Source organism: Pristiophorus japonicus, chromosome 16, assembly GCF_044704955.1.
Source record: "Pristiophorus japonicus isolate sPriJap1 chromosome 16, sPriJap1.hap1, whole genome shotgun sequence".
Taxonomy (NCBI): Eukaryota; Metazoa; Chordata; class Chondrichthyes; family Pristiophoridae; genus Pristiophorus; species Pristiophorus japonicus.
This window is the reverse complement of record NC_091992.1, coordinates 23014132-23033392: the sequence shown is the minus strand read 5'-3', so window position 1 is coordinate 23033392 and position 19261 is coordinate 23014132.

Sequence of the window (19261 nt, the reverse complement as noted above, 5' to 3'; positions counted from 1 at the left end):
GTTTTATTTTCAGAGTGAAATGAGGGTTGAGATTCCAGTCTCAATTTCAAAACCTGGGAGTCAGAGCTCAGTTGCATAAAAGTGAAATGATCCAAAAGGAAATTTATTTTCTTTTGAACTGGGGTTTATGAAATATGTTGGTTGAGTGAATAAATGTGGTTATGTTACAATGCCCATTGGAGTGATAAAAATTAGAGATGGATTTGGCCCACCATAGCCATTTTATAATAACATGATATCACTCATAGAATCATAGAATGTTATGGCACAGAAGGAGGCCATTTGGCCCATCGTGCCTATGCCGGCTCTTAGGCAGAGCTATCCCGTTACTCTCACTCCTCTGTTCTTTCCCCATAGCTGTGTCATTTTTTTCCCTTCAAGTATTTATTAAATTGTCTTTTGAATGTGACAATTGAATCGGCTTCCACCACACTTTCAGGTAGTGCATACCAGATCACAACAAATCTGTGGTAAAAAGATTTTTTCCTCAAGTCACCTCTGGTTCTTTTGACAGTCACCTTAAATTTGTGTCCTTTGGTTACTGACCCTACTGCCAGTGGAAACGTATTTTTCTTATTTACTCTATCATTTATTACATACATTATTTATTTACTCTATTATTATAATAACTATTATTTACATCTCCTTATTTACTCTATCCCTTCATGATTTTGAATACCACTATCAAATCTCCTCTTAACCTTCTCTGCTCTAAGGAGAAGGCTTCTCCAGTGCCTTCACAATAACTGGAGTCCACCATCCCTGGTACCATTCTAGTAAATTTCGTGTTGTGCCCAGAATTGAACACAATACTCTAGTTGAGGCCTAACTAGTGTTTTATAAAGGTTTAGCATAAATTCCTTGCTTTTGTACTCAATTAATTAAGCCAAGGATCCCATATGATTTTGTAACTGCCTTCTCAACTTCTCTAGCCACCTTCAAAGATTTGTGGACATACACTCCCAGGTCTCTCTGTTCTTGCAGACCCTTTAAAATTGTACCATTTCGTTCATATTGCCTCTCCTCATTCTTCCTACCAAAATGTATCACTTCACACTTCTCTGCGTTAGATTTCATCTGCTCAGTGTTTGCCCATTTCACCAGTCTGTCTATGTCCTCCTAAAGTCTGTTACTATCCTCCTCAATGTTTACTACATTTGCAAGTTTAGGATCATCTTCAAACTTTGAAATTATGCCCCGTATATCCAAGTCATTACTATATATATATATATACATAAAAGAGCAGTGGTCGGGGTACACATAACGGCCCCAAGTTTCCACACGCGGCGAAAAAGGCGCACCTCAGAGCTGGGCGCCTGTTTTTCGCCCTGAAAACGGCGTCGGAAAAAAAGTGCGGTATTCCCGAGCTCCTTGGAGCTCGATGTCTGCTTGGCGCGGCGCACAGGGGGCGGAGTCTACCTCTCGCGCCGATTTTGTAAGTAGGAGGGGGCGGGTACAATTGAAATGAGGCTTCTTGGTGCCGGCAACCCTGCGCGTGCGCGTTGGAGCGTTCGCGCACGCGCAGTCTGAAGTAAACATTGGCACTCGGCCATTTTTAAAAGTACTGCAGAAAAAGTGAAGATTTGTTTCTTGGACCCCTGCAAAGGCTTGTATTTTAATTTTCTTGATATTTCTGTGTGTGAGGGAGTGCTTTTAGCAGCACTGCTGAATAAATCACCTGCTGAAATCAGTGAGTTCAGTTTTTCACTGCTAAACTTGCAGAACCGGTGCTGCATTGGTGCCTGCAAATTAAGGACTGTGTGTTTGGAGAAATAAGAGTGCCAATTCAACTTTGCAATGGATCAACGTCCACCAAGAACAAAGAATTTCTTGCATGAGGAAGTGGAGATATTAGTCAACGTAATTGAGCAGAGATGGCAGGAGCTATATACCAGCAACAGAGGTCGCATAAAAGTGCCACCAAAAGAAATGAAGAAACGCTGGAACCAAGTTGCAGAAGATTACTGCGCAGTGGTGCATACCAGGAGATCTGGAAGTCAGTGTAAAAAGAAATGGCACGACCTTGGTCAAGTAGTTAGTGTAAATAATATTTCCCATTTTTAATTTAATCGTAATTGTAACCTGGCTATCTGTATGTCCCACCTTGCAGACTGACACACTCTGTAAAAAGTTATATTTTATTCTTTGCAGAAGAAATTGGCCCACAACAAAAGGGAGGCAACTCGGACAGGAGGAGGCGTGCCCAATCTGTATCCACTGACACCCTTGGAACAAAGGGTACCTGCTATGATAAGTCGTACATAGAGTAAAGCAATCAGTACAGCACAAGCTGGGCCCGCACGCGAGGAAGAGGGTAAGTCCTGAAAATGCATCATGGCCCTTTAAATCAACCTGCTGCCTGGCCTGCTATGTGTGAGAGTACTCATGCCACCCACCCGGCCCCCTCCCTTGCTGTTAAGCATTTGACTGTTCTGATGTATTTTGCAGAACATGATGATGATGACGATGATGATGCCGATGATGACGATGCTGCTGCTGCCAACCCTGAGGATCCTGAGGGTACAGAACAAGAACCAGTACAACCAGCTGCGGACGATCCAGACTGGATGATGGCAGCGATGACTGAAATGTCTGCAGGGGAGAGCTTCCAATTTAATGTTTATGAGCCCCCATCAAGGGGCATCAGAGTTTCAACCCCTAGCATAGGTCTTGGTTCCACCTTCCATGGTTTCGCTTCCGATGTTGCGGTCCCAGTGGTGCTGCTGGTATAATGCAGCATTCTACAGTCAGTGCACTGCCGTCCCAGCCTGCGCCTCCCTCTCGCATAGGTTCTGGTTCCACTTACTATGGTTTTGATTCCGACGCTTCGGGTCCCAGTGTTGCTGCTGATATCATGGAGCAGTTTACACCCATTCGTCCAACATCCCAGCCCACGGCTCGCACTCGAGTGCTGTCGTCTGGAACACCGAGCGTCGTACCGTTCCAGCCCGAGCCTCTCCCTCTAGTTCTGCCATCTGCAACACAGAGCATCCCACCATTCCAGCCCGAGCCTCTCCCTCCAGTTCAGCCGTCTGGAACACAGAGCGTCCCACAGTCCCAGCCTGCGCCTCCCTGTGTAGTGGTGCCGCTTGTAACACAGAGCATCCCACCGTCAGTGCCTGCGCCTCCCAGTGTAGTGGTGCCACGAGGCAGACCCAGGCAGAGGAGGAGGAGATTGGAGACACGCTCTCCTGAGATGCAGCGTGCAACAGATGCGGCTCAGGTTGTGGCACTGGGTATGGAGACCAATGAGCTTACCCGATCACTCATCGGTGGCGTCAATGCAGTAGGTGAAGAGTTGACGGTCCTGATGGGAGAAATAGCAGTAATGACACGGGAACTTAGGGAGAGAATGTCCGAGGGAGTGCAATCGACGGCACAGGCCGTCAGGAAGGGCATGCAAGTGTCGGCACAGGCCGTCAGGGAGGGCCTGGTTGAGGTAGCTGCTGCAATAAGGGCACACAGCCCAACCAATCAAATGACACCCCCATGAGGAAGTGAACATTCACTGAGATATGGATGAGACATGGTTGCAGCCTTTCTTTGCTGCTTTTGTTCTTGTTCTTGATGTAGCTGTAGTAGCGTTTTTCAAATTGAAATTGTTTTGTAAGTTTTGTAACTTTACAACTTATAAGGGATTTTATGGTTTTTAAGTGATCTTATAGTGTAAATGCTCTCACATTTTTTTGTATCTTATTTAATTTTGCACCTAAAAAGTGATCCTGAAGTTTAAAAGTGTTCTTCAGAGTGTAAGATTTTTCACAATGAAACTGTTTTGTAAGTTTTGTAACTTTACAAGTTTATAAGTGATCTTAAAGTTTTTAAGTGATCTTCAAGAGTCATATTAAAAAGTTTAGTTTGATACAACAAATATTTTATTCGAGTGACGTTAACTTTTCAATAAAATATTTTTTCATTAAAACTGTTTCATGTTCCATTTACACAACACAACGTAGGAACAACTGCAAAGAATAAACATGTCCATATGCAAAAGTGGTCGCAGAGCCCTCAGGCATCAGTAGTTGAAGCGTTCATGGATGAGCTGCTGGCGCAAGTCTCGAGCAATCGTTAAAGGGGCACGATGGACGGCCCTCCTCCGACCTCGTGCTCCAGCATCAGGCACTTGCATGGTTTCCTGATTGTCGTTATCATCTACATCCTGGTCTTCCGTAATACTATCATCATGCACTGGACCCTCACGTCGGTCTTCGGGTTCCACTACCAGCTCCTGCTGCCTCATGATGGCTAAGTTATGAAGCATGCAGCACACAACAGTGAAGTGACCGACAATCTGAGGAGAGTATTGCAACTGTCCTCCGGAATGGTCCAGGCATCGGAATCGCTGTTTCAATATGCCAATGGTCCTCTCAATGATGCTGCACGTCGCAATGTGCGCCATGTTGTATTGACGGTCAGCTTCTGTCCGTGTCACGCGTAGGGGCGTCATGAGCCAGGTGTCAGGCCATACCCTTTGTCTCCCAGTAGCCAGCTCTGCCCTTCTGGCTGCTGCTCAAACATGTCGTGTAGGATGAACGCATCGTGGGTGCTGCCAGGGTATCTCGCATCGACTGACATGATGCGCTGCTTGTCGTCACACATGAGCTGCACATTGATAGACTGGAAATCTTTCCTATTTCGGTACTGCTCAGATTCCTCCATGGGTGCTCGCAAGGCTATGTGGGTACAATCAATGCAGCCCTGTACCTTTGGGAAGCCGGCAATCCTGAAGAAGCCCACAGCCCTCTCATGGATCGCTTGTGCGGTCATTGGGAAATTGATGAAGTAATTCCTTCGCGCATAAAGTGCAGCCGTGACCTGGTAAACGCAGGCATGTATTGCACGTTGAGAGATGGCACACACATCTCCAGTTGTAGCCTGAAACGATCCCGAAGCATAGAAATAAAGTGCAGCTGTTACCTTCACTTCAACAGACAAGGCAGTTGTCCTTCTGCTTCTGGGCTGCAAATCTGCTCTCACCATATCACAGATCTCAGTGACAACTTCTCTGCAAAAACGCAGCCTTTTCACACAATCAGCCTCGCTCATGTCCAGGTACGAGCGCCTGGTTCGATATTGTCGACGTGGTTAAGGTCTCCTGCCCATCAACCTACGGGCTACGACGTTCCTGTTGCGGTGAGCACTAATCAATTCTCTCCGATGCAGTGAATTGATGGCAAACCATTGCATAATATGTGGTGTTGACAATGCGGCACCCATTCTGCAAATTTAAATATAAAACTGTCTATGTGGCTGCCTCTCCCTGTCCAAATGGCCTCAGTCCCCCTCACAGCTCGAAGGCTGCTGCTGTATCTTTGGCTGCCGGCCAGCCACTGACGCCGCCCCCAAAGCGTGGCCGAATGGCCTCAAGAACCTTAATGAGCTGCGTGTGTCCTGCGTTGATTCTTCGGCTGCCAGCCAACCACTAATGCCGCTGATATCTCATGGCCGAATGGCCTCGGGTCCGTCCGGTGCTGCTTCTTCGCAGCCAGCCACGAAGAGAATGAAGGCCTGCCTCAAGCACTGCAGCTCAGCTCGAAGGCTGCTTGCTGCCGCTGCCGTCGAGACACTGATGCCACACCGCTGCCTGAAAGGCCTGCCTGAAGCACTTTCACACAGGTAGGAACATGGTTTATTTAATCTTTACTTTGCTTATAAATTTTTATTCAGGTTGGATTTATTTGTATAATATTTGTATAAGTATAACTAAGGATTGATTGTAGAATTTAATGACTTCCCTTCTCCCCCCCTCCACCCCCCACCTCGTTCCCTACGCCTAATTTGTAACCTGCGCCTGATTTTTTAAAGTGTAGACAAGGTTTTTTCAAGCGTACAAAAATCTTCACTTACTCCATTCTAAGTTAGTTTGGTGTACGTTTTCACTCACGAAACTTTGAAATCAGGTGTCAGTGGTCGGACACGCCCCCTTTTGAAAAAAAAATTCTGTTCCCAAGTGAAACTGTTCTACCTGACTAGAACTGGAGGAAACTAAATGTGGAGAATTCCGATTTCTAAGAAAATCCGTTCTACACCAGTTGCTCCTAAAAATCAGGAGCAAATCATGTGGAAACTTGGGGCCAACGACTCCCGGGGAACACTTCCATCCAGCCTGAAAATCAACCACTACTCTCTGCTTTCTGTCCCTTAGCCACTGTTCATTTAATCCCGTGGGCTTTAATTTTGCTAAAAAGTCTATTATGTGGTACTTTGTCAACTGCCTTTTGAAAGTCCATATATATAACATCAACCGCAGTACCCTCATCAACCCTTATAGGCATTGATGATACTGATATATGCTAAATGTATGAGCTAACATAATGCAAATAACAAGTATGTGAAGAGGATTCTGTTATTTTTTTTAACTAATCACTCTCCAATGGCATTGCACATTGGGAGTTAACACCAAGAGCAGTCTTCAGGTGAAGTGGGGTTAAAGGACAGTGGATGTTTGGATCAGAGCACACAGATGTAATTCAATCCTTATTTTAAAGTCATCCCATAACTTTCCTTTTTGTATTTGACTTCAGATGATAATTTATAGTTAAATAGTAAAACGCTGACATTTGAGAAGAAGAGTTCTGAGAGTTGGTTGAAGTATAGGAGTTTGTCTGCAGTACAGGTTAAGGAGATAACAGATGCAAAACTGAGATCCTGTAGTGCCATCATTGATAGGAGCGTGTTATTATAGCATGCCAAGTTTACATTGCACTTTTCATTATGAATTCTGATGTCCATATTTGTAATGAAAAAGGTTGACAACAGGATGTGCATTCAGACTGAAGGTTTTTGACAGAGGTTATATATAAACTGCTACAAAAGGGTGGCCCAGTATGACTCATTTTATAGTAGATTGGAACACTTAAACACACTTGCTGCCCTGTTATGCTGAGGTAATCGAGTGTTCCAACATGGGGAAATGAGAGAAATGTCTACTCACCTTGCACACTTGCACCGCACAACAAACACATTTTACCATACAATTCCATTGCCAATGGTAACTAAGAGGTCAGCAGCCTGTGGAAAATCCCAACTGGAGGAGGTTATATGCAAGACAAAAGAGAAAATAGAAACAACTGCAAATTCTGTTTCAATGGCCTTAATATTTATTGAAATTGGTATTCAGATGAGTTGGAGAGACGTGCATTTGTATCAGTGACATTCACAGCATAATATATAAAAAGTTGTACACTACTCCAGAACTCACTGTGGAAATAAAATTAAACTGGTGACATTGTGGGTCTCGTCATAAACCGGCTGCACTTTTACATCCTCTGGTGCTGGCACAAAATACCTCCAAGTTTCTATTTCAAAAAATCAATAACAGTGTTTGTCCAATGTCACATGACATTGCTATAATCTTTAAATGGCAATGGGAATGCAGCATTGTAAAGGTTTAGAAAGAGAATTTGCAGCTTGTACAAGTAATAAAGGATCACTCTCAATGAATTAAAGACAATAATCTAATCCTAGGATTCTGATGACTAACATGAACCACTCTAGCTTTATTTACTGCTTATGAAGTCATCTGAAGTACTTCAGTTCGTTATTGATTGCAATTCACTGACAGGAGCCATTGTCCTCTATATTACGAAAGGACTTGCTTGATTTGATTGCCAGCAACAAGATATACACATATACTTTCAACAACATCGCAAGTTTCCCTTGCAAAAGAAAACAAAAGTTAAAAAAATTGTAAGAGGTTGGTTTCGTTAATTGGCTTGAGTCAAATCTGAGGACTAATAAGTCGCCTCCATCCATTAGGCACAAAGGCACGTGGTAAAGCCTTCATCTCCCATTTGTTTGCAGCAAAGGCAATTGCTACAGTGTGGCACTTTGTCACTTAGTATTCCTTTGGGGCAATATTCTTGGCCTTGGTGCTATTTGCTTTTGCTGTTACTGTTTGGTTATGATAATTATTGGTATTACTGCCTGCCAGATTGTTGTTTAATTTTTTTTGAATCTCTCTTCACTTTCCATGTTTTAAAAGATCAAAAAATAAGGGGACGAATTTAGTCGCCGCCCATTTCTTGGCGGCCCCCCCACCCACCCCGGGTAGCACCTACCTTTTTGCCGCCCGCTGCCGCCAGGTAAGGTCGGGAGCCGCTTCGGCTCCATTGTGAGGGCGGCAGCGTCAGCGGCAGGCAGCGGGTAGGAGCGGGCAGCGCCATCAATGTGCGGCACTTCGAGGCCTCTCCACTCGGGGACCTTCGGAGGGCCTCCAATGCGCACGCACAAGAATTCCTGGTTTTTTTTGTAGTTTTTCTCTTCGGACGTGCCGTCATTTCGGGGCCGTTTGAGGCTGATTGCTGTCCTGCGCATGCGCATAAAGGCACACCACTTTATTCCACCTGTGAGTGGGAGAGGGGAGAGGAGAGAGAGGAAAGAGTTGGCATTTGAGAGGACAAAGGTGGCATTTGAGGGGAGAGAGGTGGCATTTGAGAGGAGAGAGTGGAGGTTGGAGAGGAGAGAGAGTTGGAGGTTGGAGAGGAGAGAGAGTTGGAAGTTGTAGAGGGAGCAGTCGACGAAATTGAGACACACAAACTACTGAGTCATTTCATCATTGACGATGAGTGACCAAAAACCAGCAATGAAGACGGGCAAAACCAGGCCCAGAGCTCCATGGTTTAATGAGGAGGAATTGGAGGAGTTAGTAATGGAGGTGGAGCGTAGGTACAAAGACCTCACCCGGGATGGTTGTGGCAAGCCTCCACCACCCCAGTACTGACACATTTGGAGGGAGATCGCTGAAATCATGTCTGCAATGGGCAACACTGAGTGGGATGGGGACCAATGCCGGAAAAGTTGGAACGATTTGGTGCCGGCAGCAAGAGTGAGTTAAAATGTATTCGCCACCTTCTCTCCAACTCCAAAAAGGTTGTGCACCAGATGTGTGTGTGTGTGGGGGGGCGGGGGGGGGGGTGGGGGGGGCATTAGCAGAGGGGCTAAAGGCTGCAACGTTTCTTTGTGCAGAAGAAAAACGCATCCAAGGCAGTAAGCCAGCTTGGGACGGGAGGGGGATCAGCAGAGGTGGTCGAATTGAGCAGACTGGAGGAGCGTGCGTTGGCATTGGTGGATGACTGCCGCCATGCAACCACAGCGGTTGATGCAGATCTGGTGCTACAGCATGGTAAGGTTATACTAATTCTGCGGTGTGAGCCACGCTCATGGCGCAAAAGGTCATGCAATGTTAAGGCACTCGCGGTTTACCGCACAGTTTGTTGCCCAGTATTGGTGTACCCATGTAGAGATGGAACTCCTTGCTGGCAGAATGTGAGATGGCACAGCTCACATCTCAGCTTGACCAGTACCACCCCCGCAGCCGCCCCCCCCCCCCCACCCCCCCGACAGACTGAAATATCATCCTCTACTTGCAGATGTTGACTCGGACAGCACGGATCAAGGCACACCATCGACCTCTGACCTTCAGAGAAGCCGTCAGACCCCAATGTCTTCCACCGCAGCTGACGCCCCCAACCCAAGACAGCGGATCCCTCCTTCACTGCCCGCCCCAGATCCCACCTCCGCCACCCTGAGTCACAAAGAAGAGGAGAGGGAGGAGGGCCCGTCTTTGAGCCCCTTGAGCTCCAGGAGCAGGAACAGGATGACAGCAGACTCCTGCCACGTGAGCCAGGTGTCAGCAGAACCTCGTCGTCGGCCTCCGAGTTCCTGGGGTTTGGAACGGACTCCACACCAGCAAGCTCAACCAAGTGCAGAGGCCGTGGAGCGAAGTCAAGCATGGCGCCAGAACCCACCAGCAGCAAGCGTGCACCTGAGGATCCATCACGGCTCTCTGCAACTCTGGAGATGGTCCAGCTATCATGGACAAGCATGCAGCTAGATCGCGATCTGCTGCAGACCATGACTGGGATAGCTGGCAGCATGGCCACCTTCACCCAGCAGCACAATGACAAGATGGGCTGGCTCATCAAAGTGTTGGAGCGCACAACCAAGACCGTTGAGATGATGAGACAAGAGATGGCTTCTGGACGCGAAGTGCAAGGCCCCCGAGCCCACACCCTCAAGGCAGACAGATCCGGAGGAGCAGGAGATCCCGACGCCTTCGGTCACGCTCCCTGCCTTCTCACCAAGACAAACACGTCTGCAGACATCCTGCTGCTCTCCTGCACAAGCTCATCAACCAGAGGCAGTGAGGGGCAGGGGAGCGGGACGCCGTGGTATAGGCAGGGCGAGGAAGAGGAGCTTGGGCATGGCTTCAAAGGGAGGGGAAGAGAGGTGGTGGTACCGGGTAAAGGCGTGGGTGTTGGTGGTGTAAATGTTTGTAAATATAATAATGTTATGTAACCTTTGTTATTGTGCACTTGTAAATATACTCACATTGTTGACCCTCTCTTGGTGAGTGTATGATTTTAACGTCGTGTGTGGTGCCTTGTGAGAAACACACATCTGTCCTTCAGGTCATCTGCTTTATCAGGAACATCCTCCCATCCACATATGACTGCACTGTATAATGGGTACAGTCATCAGGCCATCGCAACATGCTTTATGTGCTGTGAGGGTTATTCAGATTAATTACATATCTCAGAATAGACTTATGTCTGTCACCACGCAGTCATGACTGGGCTAACCAAACTGGTAGCAATGCGGTGGAGGAGCATTTCCTGGAGTGTATTAGGGATGGTTTTCGAGACCAATATGTCGAGGAACCAACTAGAGAGCTGGCCATCCTAGACTGGGTGATGTGTAATGAGAAAGGACTAATTAACAATCTTGTTGTGCGAAGCCCCTTGGGGAAGAGTGACCATAATATGGTAGAATTCTTTATTAATGTGGAGAGAGACACAGTTAATTCAAAGACTAGGGTCCTGAACTTGGAGAAAGGTAACTTCAATGGTATGAGATGTGAATTGGCTGAATAGACTGGCGAGTGATACTTAAAGTGTTGAAAATGGATAGGCAATGGCAAACATTTAAAGATCACATGGTAACTTCAACAATTGTACATCCCTGTCTGGAGTAAAAATAAAATGGGGAAGGTGGCTCAACTGTGGCTAACAAGGGAAATTAAGGATAGAGTTAGATCCAAGGAAGAGGCATATAAATTGGCCAGAAAAAGCAGCAAACCTGAGGACTGGGAGAATTTTGTAATACAGCAGAGGAGGACAAAGGGTTTAATTAGGAGGGGGAAAATAGAGTATGAGAGGAAACTTGCTGGGAACATAAAAACTGACTGCAAAAGTTTCTATAGATATGTGAAGAGAAAACGATTAGTGAAAACAAACGTAGGTCCCTTGCAGTCAGGTTCAGGTGAATTTATAATGGGGAACAAAGAAATGGCGGACCAGTTAAACAAATACTTTGGTTCTGTTTTCACGAAGGAAGACACAAATAACCTTTCGGAAATACTAGGGAACCGAGGGTCTAGCGAGAAAGAGGAACGGAAGGAAATCTTTTAGTCAGGAAATTGTGTTAGGGAAATTGATGGGATTGAAGCCCGATAAATCCCCAGGGCCTGATAGCCTGCATCCCAGAGTACTTAAGGAAGTGGCCATAGAAATAGTGGGTGCATTGGTGATCATTTTCCAACAGTCTATCAACTCTGGATCAGTTCCTACGGACTGGAGGGTAGCTAATGTAACACCACTGTTTAAAAAAGGCGGGGAGAGAGAAAATGGGTAATTATAGACTGGTTAGCCTTACATCAGTAGTGGGGAAAATGTTGGAATCAATTATTAAAGATGAAATAGCAGCGCATTTGGAAAGCAGTGACAGGATCGGTCCAAGTCAGCATGGATTTATGAAAGGGAAATCATGCTTGACAAATCTTCTGGAATTTTTTGAGGATGTAACTAGTAGAGTGGACAAGGGAGAACCAGTGGATGTGGTGTATTTGGACTTTCAAAAGGCTTTTGACAAGGTCCCACACAAGAGATTGGTGTGCAAAATCCAAGTACGTGGTATTGGGAGTAATGTACTGATGTGGATAGAGAACTGGTTGGCAGACAGGAAGCAGAGAGTCGGGATAAATGGGTCCTTTTCAGAATGGCAGGCAGTGACTAGTGGAGTGCTGCCGGGCTCAGTGCTGGGACCCCAGCTCTTTACAATATACATTAATGATTTAGATGAAGGAATTGAGTGTAATATCTCCAAGTTTCAGATGACACTAAACTGGGTGGCGGTGTGAGCTGTGAGGAGGACGCTAAAAGGCTGCAGGGTGACTTGAACAGGTTAGGTGAGTGGACAAATGCATGGCAGATGCAGTATAATGTGGATAAATGTGAGGTTATCCACTTTGGGGACAAAAACACGAAGGCAGAATATTATCTGAATGGCGGCAGATTAGGAAAGGAGGAGGTGCAATGAGACCTGGGTGTCATGGTTCATCAGTCATTGAAAGTTAGCATGCAGGTACAGCAGGCAATGAAGAAGGCAAATGGTATGTTGGCCTTCATAGCTTGGGGATTTGAGTTTAGAAGCAGGGAGGTCTTACTGAAGTTGTACAGGGCCTTGGTGAGGCCTCACCTGGAATATTGTCTTCAGTTTTGGTCTCCTAATCTGAGGAAGGATGTTCTTGCTATTGAGGGAGTGCAGCGAAGGATCACCAGACTGATTCCCGGGATGGCGGGACTGACATATGAGGAGAGACTGGATCAACTGGGCCTTTATTCACTGGAGTTTATAAGGATGAGAGGGGATCTCATAGAAACTTATAAGATTCTGACGGGACTGGACAGGTTAGATGCGGGAAGAATGTTCCCGATGTTGGGGAAGTCCAGAACCAGGGGACACAGGCTTAGGATAAGGGGTAGCCATTTAGGACTGAGATGAGGAGAAACTTCTTCACTCAGAGAGTTGTTAACCTGTGGAATTCCCTGCCGCAGAGAGTTGTTGATGCAAGTTCATTGGATATATTCAAGAGGGAGTTAGATATGGCCCTTACGGATAAAGGGATCAAGGAGTATGGAGAGAAAGCAGGAAAAGCGTACTGAGGGAATGATCAGCCATGATTTTATTGAATGGCGGTGCAGGCTCGAAGGGCCGAATGGCCTACTCCTGCACCTATTTTTTATGTTTCTATGTTTCGACCACAACAAGGCATGCTGGGTACACGTCTTTTGTGATGAATCAGAACAGATTTTATTAAGTAGTTTCCTTGCAGTACAAAGAAAGACAAGGCGATGGTGACAGTCTAGTCGTTGAAACCTCAACGGTAGGCCACTGAGTCACTGCGGCGCTTGCCTCTTGCTGTGTTCTATTGACCGTAGTCCTTCCTCAGTTTGGTCTGTAAACGCACTGCCCCTAAAGTAGAAGAGCTATAACTTTATACCCTTTTCCTCCCAGACAAATGTTGTCCGAGTCTGCAGCTGTCTCAGGCTTACAGTAGATCATTTTAACCCTAACCCTCTCACCCTCTATGTGATATATGAGAACTTCTTGAAGGACTGTGGCACAGAATTAATTAATCAGCTTGGATGGGCAAAATATGACTTTTCACTTCTTCATAATTATTTTGCCCTCGCCATTGGGCTTCTCAATGAAGATTTTTCAGCAAGGTCAAAGAAAAAAAGTTTCCATCAGCCTAGACACATTTCAGTCACTTTTATCACATCCAAATTAAACATGACCATGAACAATAAAGTAAAGCAACATCCACCTAACTTTTCCCAGCAGTCCCACTCACGATGGTCCAGCATCTGCCCCATAGCGGCGATTCGTGGCGATGTGCAGCACTGCAGCACTCAGAGTTCTTCCTGCCACCCAACTCACGGCCAGCTCAGACCTGCTTTTTGCAAGCGGTCCTTCTGGCGGGCGGCAGATCGATCTGAGGCCCCTAACCAAAATGGCCGATTTGGAGCATCCGGCATGGGCGGGTGGCATGATGTCACACCGGCGGATCTGTCCGCGACCAATCTCGCGCCGGATGGAACCTGGACGGCAGATGCGTGGTTCCGGAGGAATCGGCCGAAAAACATACATTACCAGCGGATCCTCAGCGGCTGTGGGCACAATGTGGACCAAATTCGGCCCCTGAGTGTCTGTGTTGAAAGTTTCCAATTCTTGGTCTAAGTTAATTCGTTTCAGTTAGGATAGCAATGGGGTGTTACATTTAGCCTCAGAATACCCTCGGCAGGGAGGAAAAATTGGGAAACTATTGAACGGCCTCTGCTAAAATGCACATGTGTAGACTTTGGGTGAAGACCGATTTGCCTGTGATGTTCCCACTGTCAAGAATAGCCCCTGAAACTCATTGCCCAGGCTCATCCAGGAAGATACTGATCAAGATAATATCTGCCATGAATCCAACTCAAGTTACTGCCTTCGGAGAAGTAAGAGATGAAAAGAAGAATCTTAAAAAAAAATTCTAAAAGAGGGAACAAATTATGAGAACATTTAACAAATGAGATAATTATAGCTTCCATATATTTCATTTTGAGAAGCACAGTATTAATTTTCTTTTCATGGCGATGTATTTTGAATGATCAAATCCACACTCATTGCTTTTGTGTTTAACAGTGACAAATTAATTGCATTTAATTTAGTTTCAACATTTCATGCAATTTTGATTGTTGAAATGTTACAAATAGCTTACTAAACAGTCAGCTGCTGGCACGAATTAACAATTATTAATCATGTATTAATGTTGTTGCTTAATCAATTTTGTCAGCCACATTCTGCTGATATGAAAATTCCACACAATTCATAGTAAATGAAGAAAACAATCAAGACTTACTTTATATTCTTTTAATGAAAGATTTATGCTGACTTGCATTGCACAATACAGTGGGATCCTGATGCAAATGCAACCATTTAAAAGTCTCTGATGACAAGAACCGTTTCTCTGCATTTCACCAGTCACTGAATTCTAAACAGTAACAAAGACCTGGTCATTGCATTAAGGTCACTGTGTCTCAAGCCTCCTGCCAGTGATGAGAGCTTCTTTGGAGAGGAGTAGTCGGTGTTAACATCTGGCTACGAACCTGACCTTCATAGATAACTGGAGCACTTTTCAAAGAAAAGGAAAGCTTTTTAGGAGGGATGGTCTTCATCTTCATCTTGAAAGGGCTCAGAAGTTATCTGTGAATTTTTAGGCAGACATCAGCAAGCATTTAAACTCATTAAGTTTGGCGTTAGAATAGACAATTCTGTGTCTAGATTCTCAAGGTTAGATAACCTTAATGAACCACCCAGCTGTTCTATAGCCAAGGGGCTACGATACAAAAGGAAAATAACTTCAATTCAGCTAACAGATAGTCCCTTAACTTTTGTACAAATACAAAAGTATCAGAAGTAAGTTGGTGGAATTACTGTCCTATGCTTCTTTAGTGAATGTAGACATCGTGGCCTCACATTTCCGCTAGTTTGCGTTGGCAATTCGACTGAAATCGGCCAAACCAACATAAGCGCAAGTTACATCGAGTGTAAATCGAGTTTCCTTGATCTTTTAATGCTGGTTAAAAAAAACTTTGGATGCATTTATTTGTAACACCTACAGCTCTGATTGGGTCCCCTTGATCAAAAGACCTGATTACTGATTGGTGGGCAATATAAAAGTTTTGGAAAAAGTCCAAAAGAGGACCACGAGAATGATCCCCAGCTTTAAAAACCTTAGTTGTACAGAAGGGCTTAAAAGAGTGGATCTATTCCCTTAAGAAATGCATAAACTTTGGGGTGATTTGATAGAGTTATATAAAATTCCTGTATTGGATTCAAATCGCTGGAGAAATACCACCAACAATTTCTCTGCAAGATCCTTGGGAGGACAGACACACCAACGTTTGCGTCCTCGATCAGGCCAACATCCCCAGCATCGAAGCACTGACCACACTCGACCAGCTCCACTGGGCGGGCCACATTGTTCACATGCCTGACACAAGACTCCCAAAGCAAGCGCTCTACTCAGAACTCCTACACGGCAAGCGAGCCCAAGGTGGGCAGAGGAAACATTTTAAGGACACCCTGAAAGAGTCCTTGATAAAATGCAACATCCCCACCGACACCTGGGAGTCCCTGGCCAATGACCGCCCTAAGTGGAGGAAGTGCATCCAGGAGGGCGATGAGCACCTCAAGTCTCATCACTGAGAGTATGCAGAAACCAAGCGCAGGCAGTGGAAGGAGCGTGCGGCAAACCAGTCCCACCCACCCTTTCCTTCAACGACTGTCTGTCCCACCTGTGACAGAGACTGTAATTCCCGTATTGGACTGTTCAGTCACCTAAGAACTCATTTTTAGAGTGGAAGCAAGTCTTCCTCGACTTCGAGGGATTGCCTATGATAATGATGACAAAATTGCTACAGGGCTTAACTGTGTTTTTCTTGAGAGGCTATTTCAACTATATAGGTTGACGAAGACCAGATGTCATGTATATAAGCTCTGTTAGATGTTAAATGGTACTTCTTGTTCCAGGGGATGGCAGACCTATGGAACAAGTTACTGGCTCACATGGTGAGTGCAGATTCTCTGTATGCAAAAGAGCTCTGGACTATTCCTGATTGGGAAGAAGATCATGTCTTATAAAAGATTGGTGAAACACTAGAAATTGGCCAGCCTTGCGCCCATTTTTTCGGCAAATATTTCGCCTTTTTGGGGGGAGGGGGGGAAAGTTGTTCACCTAAATTGGCCAAAGTTGTACGCCGGCGGTTTTGAAATACCGCTGAAAAGCGGACCACCGTCGTGCAAGATGAAAAAAGCGCTATCGCTTTAAATTGGCCGTTCGGCGCACCCATATACTGGGCAAAAAAAAAATGCCCGAGAAAAGCTTGTGTTGCAGCCCCAGAAACAGCATTATGAAGACCTGCAAAAAAAGTAAGTTAAAGTTTTTATTTGTTAATTCTTTTTCAGCGATTTGCTAGATAAACGTCTTATGAATGTTTTGCTATTTTTTGTTTTTTGCTTTTTTTGTGTGTGTTTTCCCCCCTCCCAGGTCCTGTCTTTTTATGGCCTCGGACTAAAGTTGGTAAGGACCGTGGTTTCCACGGTGAATTCTCGTGCAACGCCGATTTTTACCGCCAGGTGCATTTTTTTGCCAATTTTAGGCCTTTAAAAAATAGCGGTATTTTTAACAGTATTTTTGGCGAAAAATGCCAAAAAAAAAAACGCTGTCATCAAAAAAACAATTTCTAGCCCAACATGTTATATGCATGGTCTATGTCGGCTCCAGGACTAATTTCAATCGCCCAAGGGGTTTGGAGAGGAATTTCCCAGATATTTTTTTCCCCCTTGATTGGCCTTGGAGGTTTTTTCCCGTTTGTTTTTGAGAATACATGGTGGGTATGTATGTGGGTGGGTAAGGGTGCCTAATCATGATGCGCCAGGCATCGTGGTTGGGTTGGGCAGGCTCAATGGACCAGCTGGTCTTTTCCTGCCCATCGGTTTTGTACGTTTGTAGTGGAAGAGCGCAATCCTCAATAAAATAAATCCCTGATGAGAAGGACTTCTTTACTGAGCTTTGGAGCAGAGAGGGTGACCATATTTGGTCAGTCACAGTTTCTTGTGATCAACAATGGCTGTGGGCTAGCATGCTGGTCCACAAGCCGATGGAATGTGAGCTTATCCCCATAGTGCTCCCTTATAGCAGCACCTCCCCAAGTCAGACACCCTTGCACTTTTTATAGCAAGGGGAACTGGCAGAGACCTGGCAACAAGGCTACTTCCCAGTTCTCCCTGGCAGGGAATAGTGCATAACAGGTGTCTGACAACCCTGAACATGGCAGAAAATATTAGTAAACGCGATCCCTTTCATGTGCTGATCATTGCATGGCTGCAATGACACTTTTCTTCAAAAAGTGTAACTTTGTTTAAAGAACTATTTAAAGAATATTGTGAGTAACAGATATTTGCTAGTCCTGTATGTTTTTTTCTGTCAATCTACTTTCTAACATCCAGCATTAACAATTTACAGAAAATCCACTTTGAAAGAAAAAAAAGACTTACATTTCTATAGCGCCTTTCTCGACCACCAGACGTCTCAAAGCGCTTTACAGCCCATTACAACTTTGCATTGTAATGAAAAGGGAAACAAATGCCGGTGCTCAATGGCCCAACAAGCTTGGAAGAACTGCGACATACGGAATGGATTCCTTATGGGGGACCCCACAGTACAACCTGAAGGATCAAACCTTCCTCGCAAACAGTGGACAACCATCAACCATCTCAGAACCGGTCATGGTAGCTGCTGCCACCTTCTCCAAGGTAGAAGATTAAAGCATCCCCATCATGCGACTGTGGAGCTCCTAATCAGACCCTGGAGCACATCACTGAGCACTGCCCTCAGAGCAAATTCACAGGCAGCCTACAAGATATCCACACTGTTACACCGGAAGCTTTGTTTGGATATCGGACTTGGATATTGACATTTGATTTGCTTTGCTGCTACTGTACGGAAGAAGAAGGAGTGGCAGTTATGTTCTTTTGATACGGACCTCCTCACTCTCTCTTTTAAGGCAGTAATGGTATCTTTAAAGTTACTTCTACAGATTCCCACTTGGAGCATCTTGCAGGGATATCAACCTTATGGTTCATTCAGTACAAATTAACTAAAATGTAGGGGGCACTCTCTAATAAGAAACAACCTCTAAAACATAAACGGAGGAGAGAGAATCGCGGAGGTCGGGTCGCCGGGGGGAGCGGAGGTCGGCGGCAAGGGGGGAGCGCGGAGGCCGGGTCGCCGGGGTGGGGAGAGCGGGAGTCAAGTCGTGTCGGGTGGGAAGTGAGCCTTATCCACGCAGCCCCAGTGAGGCCATTCGGCCAGGGTTAGGGGTTGCGTGCTTGGGGCTCATCCCACAGTTTTGGGCGCCTGGAGCTACTGCACATGCGCGGCCACTGTAGCGCGCATGTGCAGAGGTCCTGGCACTGTTTTCAGCGCAGGGACCTGGCTCCGCCCCCTACAGCTCGTGCTGCGCCGCGCCCAGCTCCAGAGGACCTGCAGCGAGCCGGAGAATAGGTGAGTTTTTTGTAGGCGCACTTTGTGGCGTGAAAAACGGGCGCGACGCAGCCTGAAACTTGGGCCCAATATGTGGTAGTGGGAAGGTGAACTGATTGTAAGCTGTTTTGGCCACAATTTGAATGGTGACGGAATTCAGTCTGAACAATAATCACTGTTATTATCATGTAACAGCTGTAATGAAAGTCAATTTCTTCAAAGGTTTGTTTTGTATAGAATTCTCTCCAGTGCACTAAAATAATAGATCTCGTGTTTCTATAAGTTTTTTTTTAAAACTTATCGATATTTGACTATATCCAATCCAATGTTACATTATTGTAATTTAAATTCGTTGCTTTTGGCATGTTCTATCATTTGTAAATTGAG